Below are 10,505 nucleotides of genomic sequence, written 5' to 3'. Positions count from 1 at the left end.
ATTGCCTGCATGTAGGTGAGTGCACCCGTGTTGTGCAATGCCCATGGAGGAAAGAAGAGGCTTTCAGATCCTCTGGAACTGGAGTTACGGACAGGAGTTAGCTGCCATGTGGGTGCTGGGATTTGAACCCAAGTCTTCACAAGAACAGTCAGTGTTCTTAACTGCTGAGTCATCTCTCCAGCCCTTATATATTAATTCTGTATCCTGAAACTTAACTGTGTGTATTAGATCTAGGAGTTTTCTAGCAGATTCTATAGGTTAAGTATTGAATGTCATCTGCAAACAAAGGTCATTTGACCTCTTCTGTCCCTATTTTTATCCCCTTTATGCCTTTCTTGTGTCTCACTGCTACAGCTAAGACTTCGTGCACAATATTAAATCAGAGGGGAGAGTAGGCATCCTTATTCCCGATTTTAGAGGAACTACAGTGTGTCTCCATTTAATATAACGGTGGCTCTAGGTCTGTCGTACATAGTCTTTATTATTTTGTGTGATATGCTCAATCTACTCCTAATCTCTTCAAGACTTTTTAACATGAAGGCATTTTAAACTTTGTCAAATGCCTTTCTGGCATCAGTCAAGATGATTATGTGGCTTCTGTTCTTTAGTGTGTTTATATGGTGCATTACATTTACTGATTTATGTGTGTTGAGCCAACCTTGTCTTTCTGGGATGAAGTCCACTTGGTCATAACATATACTTTTCTTAGTATGTTCCTGAGTTCCACTTACAAGTATTTTGTTAAGAATTTTTGCATCTCTGTTCATCCAAGAAATTGGATATTCTTTTTATTTTGTTCAACTCTGTCTGAGACTGGGCCTCTCTGTAGCCCCAGCTGGCCTGGAACTTGCTATGCAGACCAGGCTGACCTCAGTCTCTCAGAGCTCCGCCTACTTCTGCCTCCTGAGGGCTGGGATTAAAGCCATGTGCCCCAATGCCAGTGAAACTGCATATTCTTAAGTTTCCATTCAGTTTTGTTTAGAATTTATGATCTCAAACCTTAGCTGGATTCTAAGGTTTTCTCTCTGCAGCATTCAGCTGCTTGGCTATAGAAAACGTGAAAAAGGCTAAAATAAATGTTCATGGCTCATCCAGGACAGTGGTTTTTGCCAAGTATGATCTAGAAAAGAGGAAAAAAAGGATGAATACTCTGGAAGAGATTACAAGAGAAATCACAAGAGAAGCTACAAAGAGGCTGAAACTCATTGTACTCCATGGGGCCAGGGAAGAGGACCACATTATGCTAGGGAAAAAGAAAAGACTATAAGCCAGGCAATGTGGTGGCTCTGCGGTAAATTATTTTATGTCCACCAACCTAAATTTGTTTGTGAAAGTAATGGCAATTAGCTCAACAGTATCTCTTGATTTCATAATTCAAGTAGGTATCTTGAGATGTGGTTTAGTCTCTATATAATCCTAAACTTCACAGCATGCTACCAGAGTTGGAGAGGATCTCATATATTGGAGAAACAGAGAACTTCTTCAAAGGAGAAAAAGAAATACAGGAAGAAGATTAATTTGGAGTAAGCAAAAGGGAAAGAGTAGTAATCTTATTGCATGCATCTACGAAAAAGGCAACTTTATCCAATGGTTTACGAACTAGTAAACCTACCCCCTTCACCCTTCCTGTTTAACTTCTAACTTCTGGTTAGAAGAGGCATCTAACTTCTGGTTTTAGGTTTGCTGGCCAGTTTTCACAGTTCTACAAAGATAACAGCCACTATTTTGTGGTTTGTGAACTTTTGCGGAATCTGTGGACTTCTGGTGTCACAATTCTTGTTTCCTTCTCTAGGACTCATCACTCAAAATCATGTCATAGATCAGTTTGCTTAACATTTGGACCAACTAGTCTTGGCCAGTTCCTGTTCCTCTTATTTCACTAAGGAAAAACATATCCTTTTCAATATTTATTCTTGGTACCTTCCAGTTCCCTACTCATTCTAATCAACCTTGGAATTCATCCTGCTCTTACTGAAGGTATAGAAACTCAAGAACAAAAAGGCTAGGGGTATAACACAGTGTAGAGTACTAGGTTCAATGCCAAACACTTCAAAACAAGCAAACAGATATTCCTCCTTGGTTATGCCCCCTTGGTTATTCAGGCAGTGAGTCCTCCCCTTTCACCCCCATTAACACTTTTCCCCCCATTTTAGTAAAATGAGAGGGGGGAGGAAAGGAAGTGGAGAGAAGTGTGGGTATATGTCAGGGCACACACACAGAGGTGAGAGGGCAACTGTGTAGAGCTAGTTCTTTCCTTCTACCTTTCTGTGGGTTCCATAGATTAAACTCATGTTGCCAGGTATGCACAAGTACTTTTATCTGTGTAACTATCTCACCAGTCCATTTTTTTCCCTTTTAAATGAAAACTAATAATCTGTATTTTCCTGTAGCTCAAACTCAGGGTCTAGCACACACTAGCACTCCCCAAGGCCCTACAGTAAAATTTAAAAACCAAGTAAATGCTGCTGCTTATCTGATCAATATAACATTTTTTATTTCTGCATATTACTTTGAGCCTTTGTCCACTGTAAACAAACTTAACATAGTCATAGTTCAATCAGCTTGTATTTATTTTTGTAGCACATACAGAGCTTTTATGATGGTCCTCTCTTACAGCTGTGTAGCATTCCACTGAGTGGTTTATCATAATTTATTAACTCGCTTGGGAAGCAATACAAAGAAGTGGTTAGAGTATGGGCACTGCCATCAGACAGGCCTACCTCAAGTCCCAGCTCTGCCGAATTCCCAAAGCCACACAGTGTGTTACCTCACTCTCTTTAATTCACCCAACACTAATTGCTCGGCACCACCCTACTATGTTCCAAACACCACATTAATCACTGAATATACAAAAGTGGACACAAGAGACAGGATCCCTGCCCTCAGAAACAAAGAACACAGATATATAATTTCCAGTTATGTTAAGTGCTAAAAGGCACCGAATGAGACCAGAGTGCCCTAAATTTCCCAAGCACAAAGTGAGGATAACAGTACTACCTGCAGCTCTGAGATTAAATTTTAATCCATGTAAAACACCCGACACCATTCTTGGTACACAGGATGCAGGCAGTGCATGCTAACTACTTACCGCCTAGAATAAGCTGAGCACACCAGAGTAAGAAATAGGATCTTATCTTCTTTCTTCCTTGTCCTGTCAGTATAAACTTTACACGTTTTCAAGGCTAGTGTTCTACAAAGAAGCTTGGTCTAGGTTGTTTTTAATATCCACCTCCTCATGGTCATGTTTGTATTTATCTTGGTGGACACATGTCAGCGTAATTATAAAGATTAGCTTAACATTCTCACCTGCAATTCTGCCGACTGTGTCATCTGAAGTTTTCCTACTGATCATGGCCCATATTTTCCTGTTTTTTTGTTGGCCTGGCAATTCTAGATTGGATATCAGTTTCATATATATTTTTCAGAGATACATATTGAGGTATTCCTTTAAATATCATCCAGTCTTATTTTGGGAAAAGTTAGTATCACACAGATTTCTTTCAAGGTTTGCTTTTAGGCTTTGTTGGGGAAGGGGTTCTAGAATAGCTTTGTTCCAGGAGTAATTTGGACTCACTCCATGCCCATCCACTTGAAAGTTTTTCTACTTCAATGAGTGGGAATATCAACTATTCCCAGTCTCCTGTGGGCTCCTGGAACTGTCTTAACTCTTAATTTTGGGCAGTTCTCCCCAGCCTCCCTGTCCTACCCACTCTTACGATTCCTGCTATCAGCTTTACCAGTAGACTAAGCACCATAGGATTAAATGCAATCACACATCTGAAAGAATGGCTTGGTAGTTTCAGGCAGACCTACCAGCTTGGCTGAAACAAAAAAGATAAGATCCCTAATTTCTAAGAGCTCAGTTTGATTTCTAAGTTGACCTAAACTCTCTCATAACAAGAGTCCTTAATGGGAAAACCAAAGTATAAATGAACATTTAGAATAGAAATCATCAAATATTTGATTAAAAGGGCAGAAGGGAAACACTTTAGGCTGACTGGCCCTGTATGTACTTAACAATCACATGATCCTGCAGGTACAGTATGTATGTAAGCAGTTATAGACACCATGTCAACACATGGACATGGCTGTATTCCAACAAAAACTCTCTGGAGACCCCCGGTTTAGAACAAAATCTATTTGCAAATTGAAGAAAGCCTACAACTTTTTATAGTGGCATGTCCTCATTGTGCTATCCAGTCAAGGTGGATCTTGTGAAAAGATGAACAAAAATTCTCAGGAAGGAATGTATATACTTCTCTTGCATGCGAGTGCACATGTGCGTATACATGCATGCATGAATACACACACACAGAGCTTGCATAACACAAGCACAGAAGAGCTGTTTATCAAGTTTTTTGATGCATTTCACTTGAGATTTGAAGGATTCCCCTGTTTTATTCAAAACTGCCTCCAACAGTAAAGCTGCAGTATTATAACTTATGGGAAAAATTAATAAATGCCTAGTGCACACATTACTTAAGGATAATAAAATAAAGGTTGACAGTCTGGAAAAACATAATGGCTTAATTTGGTAAATGAGTTAAGACTGCCATACTTCAGAAAGCTAGGCATGGAGACAAGTCATTCATCCCACTGGTGTGGATGTGACTGAAAATACCAGACTTCTTTTGTGAATTACGTAAAGGAAGATGTCTACAGCCCAATAGTTCCTCTCTCTTTTACTTTATTTCAGAGGCAGGGTCTTGCTATGGAGCCCGAGCTGGCTTTGAACTCTTGATTCTTTTGCTCCAACTTCCTCAGTGCTGGGCTTACACTACACACTTGACTTTCTTCCCTTTTACATGAAAGTTATCTACTCCCTACTGCCTACAAGTAACTTCTGCTTGTCAAAATTCAAATTTACCTAGAAATTAAATATGTGATATATTAGATCTTTAAAAACTGTTCAATCAAAAAGATAACACAAAGCTAATGTTAACATATATTTAATGTTTTGTTGCTGTAAAATATATACATGTATACACATAATCCAATGTGACTGGTATAAAAAGAACAATATTTTTGGACCAGTGTATACTCAGTGGCCGAGTGCTTGCCTAGCATGTTCAAGTCCCTGGGTTCACTCCCTAGCCCTACAAAAATAAATAAGAACAATATGCTTCTTAATAAGTATATTCTGGCAGACTTATTTAAAAAGATTTATCTTATTATTTCAAGAGAAATGGAATCTTAGAAGATACTTTAGTCTATTTACAGTAGTAAAGGATTTTTTCATAACATTCAAAACAAAGCTCTGCAGTTTGTTCATCTCTTAAACCTATAATCAGAACTAATCAGGCACTAAAGGCATGTGTGGTCTATAAGCAGTGGGATGGAGCTGCCCTAGATCCAGATGCAGCTGAGGATTAGCCTGGGCAAAGTCGAAGTCAGGAGAGCTCACAGGCTGTGACATGTGACATGCAGCTAAGCCTTATCTCCTCTAACAACCCTGAATGCAGGCAATGCTTTTAACTCAATTCATCTTTATTAACTTAAAAAAAAATTCAGTCTATTATTCTACATATTGAGATCTTAAGAATCCTGACCATGTCATCCAACATCTCAGTTAAATATGCTGTCCTTTTATCAAAATCACTAGCAGAACAATCAAAGACCTTCACAGTGTAAGGAATAGGAGGGAAAATTGGGGGTAGCAAGTATAGAACATTTATCTGAGGCTCTACTGTAACAGACTTGGCAAGGAAAACAAGTGGCTTCTAAAATTTTTCTAATATTTATGTGATAATGAAATCATCCAAAAGTGAAGCAGAAAACATGACATGTAAAAACAGCATCTGCACCATAAAGTTGAATACAAACTATATATATAATTCTAGTGCTATATATGCACGTACAGACACAGTTTCTTCTTACCTGTCAGCATGTGTTTGCAGAGCTTCCAGCTTTTCTGAGTTCTCCTTCTGAACATTCAGCGACCCCGCTCCCAGGACCATATACACTTTTTCTCTAAATACTCTGATATCTCTATGTATAGTAGCCTTCCTTTGCCATTATCAATTCTGTTACACGATCTCTTTCAGCCAAGCTTTTATTTTCACATTAGTCTCCTTCACAGCTATGAGAATTCCTAAAAACAACTTCACGTGTGTTAAAGGAAGCATCAGGGTTTCAACAGGACATTTTTTAAACATAAAATCCTAAAACACACCGGGCATGGTGGCGCACGCCTTTAATCCCAGCATTTGGGAGGCAGAGGCAGGTGGATCTTTGTGAGTTCGAGGCCAGCCTGGTCTACATAGTGAGTTCCAGGACAGCTGGGGCTACAAGGAGACCCTGCCTCAAAAAAGACAAAAAAAAAAAAAATCCTAAGACACATTTTTAAAAAATTTAATTGCAACTCTACAGTTAGTAAGATAGGAATAAGGTTTATTACTTGACAAAACTGTTCTCTAAGGCTGTAACACCCAATCCTGGAAATTTCTGTGCAAGGCAAAAAATAGCTAATACCAAATTCTCCCCCCCAGCACATCTGCATATGCACTAATTATATCATCACCACCACAGACCTTTCTCATCTCTCAAGCCCCACTCTGGGCTCAAACAAAAAGTTAGTGTGCACCCACATAAAGCACACTTACAGTGTCTGCTCCACACTGGCTGATCTGTGCTGCAAAGGGATTATTTTGTTCCTAGCTCAAAGCTTACCATTTCAGTAAGCAGTAGGAAAGCATCTATGATCTGTGCATAAATGTAAGACACATTCCTTCAAAACTCCATTTCTAAAGTATATTCTTTATCAGTTAAAATGGCTCAGCGGTTGGGAGCACTGGTTGTTCTTGCAGAAGACTTGGGTTTGAATCCCAGCACCCACATTGCAGCTAACAACTGTCTGTAACTTCAGTCCCAGGGGATCTAACAGCCTCTTTTGACCTCTGTGGGCATTGCACGACATGGGTGCACTGACCTACATGCAGGCAATACACGCATACACACACACAAAAAAGGTAAACTGTTAGTTCAGAACAATCAAGTTCCACTCACTGATAAATTCTATTTAATGAGAAAAAATTTCAAAGTGTAACACTTGTTATAAAGTGTTTTTTTAATAAAGTAGAAGTGTAGCACTTTCCCAAATGTACTTTCAATGTACCCTAGTGTCTAGGGAGAAAAAAAATTGCTAATTTGTCCTTTTTAAAGATAGGACAGATAGGGCTGGAGAGATGGCTCATTGGTTAAGAGTACTGACTGCTCTTGCAGAGGACCCAGGGGATTTCCAGCACCCACATGGCAGCTAACAACCATCTGTAACTCCAGTTCCAAGGGATCCAACACCCTCTTTTGACCTCCGAGGGCAATGCACAACACAAGTGCACTTACACACATACAGGCAATACACTCATACACATAGAAGAAAAATAAAAGTAAAACAAAGTATTTTTAAAAAATAGGATAAATAAAATAAACTTGGTCTTTCACATGTACCTAACTCTGTAATACTGGCCTGAGAGCAGCACTACAAAATAGTAAGGGTTTCTAATTCACAAATCAAGCCATGGCTATAGAAGAAGCCATCACATTAAGCTCAAGGAAAACTGTAAAGTTCTTTTGCCTTTACAAAAAAAATACTATTTTTGTTGGAGGGACAGGGCCTCACATTGCAGCCCAGGCTGTCCTGGAATGCACCATGTAGTGGCAATCCTGAATGTCATTGCTAGGATAACAGGTGTGAGCTAACACACCCAGCTTTAGATCATTTTCTTAAACACAAATAATTTTGCCATATTTTGACCAGGCTCTGGTTTTAAAATACATTCTGAAGTTCCTAGTGCACAAGTAGAACATCATCTTGGGTCATATGAACCCCCAGGTTAAGACAACTCACAGGTGGACTGTTAAAAGATGCCCCGCCCCCAAATGTGAGCTTTAAAAAGATGTTTTTTTTTTACTGATGTCACCCTCCCTCTTTGTCAGGGCTTTTAATGGTGCTTTGGCACACAGCAGATTTCAATCCGTATTTGCTAGACTAAGAGATCATATGGGTAAAGGCCATTTATTCAAAGGCAAACTCAAATCACTACCCCCATCACCATCCCCAAGAATCCTGAACAATTTTCATGTGCTACGGATAATACTGACACAATATGAGCCCTACACAGGAGAATCAAAGACAGGAAGAGAAGATGCACTCAGAAAAATGAGGCTCAGTCTTTACATGCTGCTCACAAATCTGTTCATTTTACAATGTTGCAGCGTCTAAACCCCCACCAGTTTAGAGACTTTAGTTAGTCTCTTTTAATAGCTCATGAGCCATTTAAATCTTTCAATAACCTAAGAAGTAAATACTTCATCAGTCCATTTTACAGATAAGGAGGCCACCAGGCAGAATGACTTTGCCAGTGTCACACAGTACACATGCAGCACAATCTCACAAAGCCCCCCGCCCCCCATGACAGGATGAGAGGATAATGGGTCTAACCTTTAGTTTCTCCAAGATAGGTACTGAGTTTGGGGTGACAGACAAGCAACAAGTAGCTTAAAGCACACGGAACCCTTTGGAGGCAAGAATCTAAAGTGAGGGCCGTGGATCTGGGGTGCCTGGGGAAACTAAGTCCCAAATGCAAACAGCAAATTTCAAAACACACTACAGGGCCAACCCTTGCTCTTCCTCTTCCTCCCCTTCCACATGACCCTCACCGATCTGCACACCAGAAAATAGACTAGCATTGTTGGTGCCACAGTTTGGCAACATTGCATGTCTCAACCACAGTGACTGGCACAGAGCAGGCACACATGTATTTATTGAATGGAGCAAAGACAAAATTTGTTTCTGCAGTCAAGTAGGAACCTTAACTGCTGCTTTTAACCTAGCATCTAATCAATGGTGTAAAAATGAACAGTGCAAGAATGTAAGAACCTAGGCTACAGTAAAATCATACGTGATTCTTTTTCCACAGCCAGAATGCTTCAAAGAAGAAAGCAGTTTAATATGTTATTATGAAAATATGCAGCTCAGAGGGGCATATTTTAATAATTTAGACTATAAAAGCAAACATCATTACCCTAAAGATGCTTAGTCTGGGTCATCCTAACATGAACAGCGATTTTTAAAAAATCCTCAAGCTGGGAGTGGTGTTACAGGCCTTTAATCCCAGCACTCGGGAGGCAGAGGCAGGCAGATCCTGGTGAGTTCAAGGCCAGCCTGGTCTACATAGTGAGTTCAGGTCAGCTGGGAGACCCTGTCTCAAAAAGTCAAAAAACAAAAAATCCTCAACCTTCTCAGGGTGAATGGGGGTGGAGCAGACAGGAGACATCTTCCCAAAGTTCAGTGTGCCAAAGGCCCCCAGTATCACACCCACGATGGGAGAAACCTGTCCTTTAAAACATGATTTAAACAGATACGAATTTCCCATCAAATCATGACCTACACATGGCCCATGTATGCGGGAAAAACACGAAGATAAATGGCTTCAAAGACAATTCCTGACAATTGTACCTATTTCCCCTGGGTGGACACCCGTGACCCGAAGACCCGGCTACCAGCTCCAGCAGCTCTCAAGTTCATAATGTGAACATTTTCAGCGTCAAATGACAGTAAAACTATCGAGGGCAAGGGGGGGGGGGCGGAGGGAGCTCAAAGCAACAGGAAAGATTTCCATTTTTCCATTTTCCTCTTCCGACCCCCTCTCCATTAACCACTTAAGAAAAAGACACATTTTGACGTTAGAAAAAAAAAAAAGGAGGGGGGTGCTCATCCCTAGAGCTTCAATGCGGTGCTCCATCCGTGTGATTCCAGGAACGAACCTGCGGGTTCCAAAATGCAGGTTATGGTCTTCTCCACCATGCACTAGTTCTGCGCCCCTGCAGCACCTCCTTTGTCTCAACTGTCCCTGCAAACTCGCACTTCAGTGCCCTCCAGTAAACAAGCCACCTAAGGGGGGCGGGGAGGGAGGGGAGACAGAGACAGAGACAGAGATAAAGAGGAGAAAGAGAGGGAGGACGTTCGAAGTCCTTTTTAGAGAAAGGGAAATCCAGGTTTCTGGAGCCTCCTTCCCAAGCCGGCTATAGGCCGGGCTCGACCCCCGCGGCCGAACAGACCCGAGCCCGCCCCCGCCCGGCCCGGCCCTCACCTCCGTGGATAGGCAGCGGCGCCAGCACCTGGCCGCGGACCTCGGCCTTGGGTGAGTCCAGCCCGTAACGCCCGCGGTCGATGCGGAACGTGAGCGGGGCGCCGCGGCCCGGCTCCTGCACCGTCACGTTGATGAGCGCCGTGTAGTACTCCTGGCTCGCGTTGTCCCCCGAGCCCGCCCCCGCCCGGCCCGGCCCTCACCTCCGTGGATAGGCAGCGGCGCCAGCACCTGGCCGCGGACCTCGGCCTTGGGTGAGTCCAGCCCGTAACGCCCGCGGTCGATGCGGAACGTGAGCGGGGCGCCGCGGCCCGGCTCCTGCACCGTCACGTTGATGAGCGCCGTGTAGTACTCCTGGCTCGCGTTGTCCGCCCGCGCTGGCCACAGGCTGCAGGTCAGCAGCGCGAGCGCGGCGAG

The 10,505-nt window shown here is 42.1% G+C and overlaps 1 protein-coding gene across 1 annotated transcript in view; it reads right to left on the bottom strand.

Annotated features, from left to right (window-relative positions):
• The window catches only part of Rnf130 (ring finger protein 130), a 137,824-nt gene extending 127,332 nt beyond the window's left edge, over positions 1-10,492 (bottom strand). Inside the window, exons 1-2 of the mRNA XM_008852239.2 lie at positions 10,443-10,492; positions 10,092-10,242 (exon numbers count right to left, since the gene is read on the bottom strand). The gene's annotated coding sequence lies outside the window, so the exon portion shown is untranslated. The remainder of the gene's footprint in view (positions 1-10,091; positions 10,243-10,442) is intronic.
• Positions 10,493-10,505: the final 13 nt, after the last annotated feature.

Source organism: Nannospalax galili, unplaced genomic scaffold (genome assembly GCF_000622305.1).
Source record: "Nannospalax galili isolate Female #2095 unplaced genomic scaffold, S.galili_v1.0 scaffold1206, whole genome shotgun sequence".
In the NCBI taxonomy this organism is placed as follows: Eukaryota; Metazoa; Chordata; class Mammalia; order Rodentia; family Spalacidae; genus Nannospalax; species Nannospalax galili.
The sequence above is the reverse complement of the archived record's forward strand: the minus strand, read 5'-3'. Positions and strand labels throughout refer to the sequence as shown.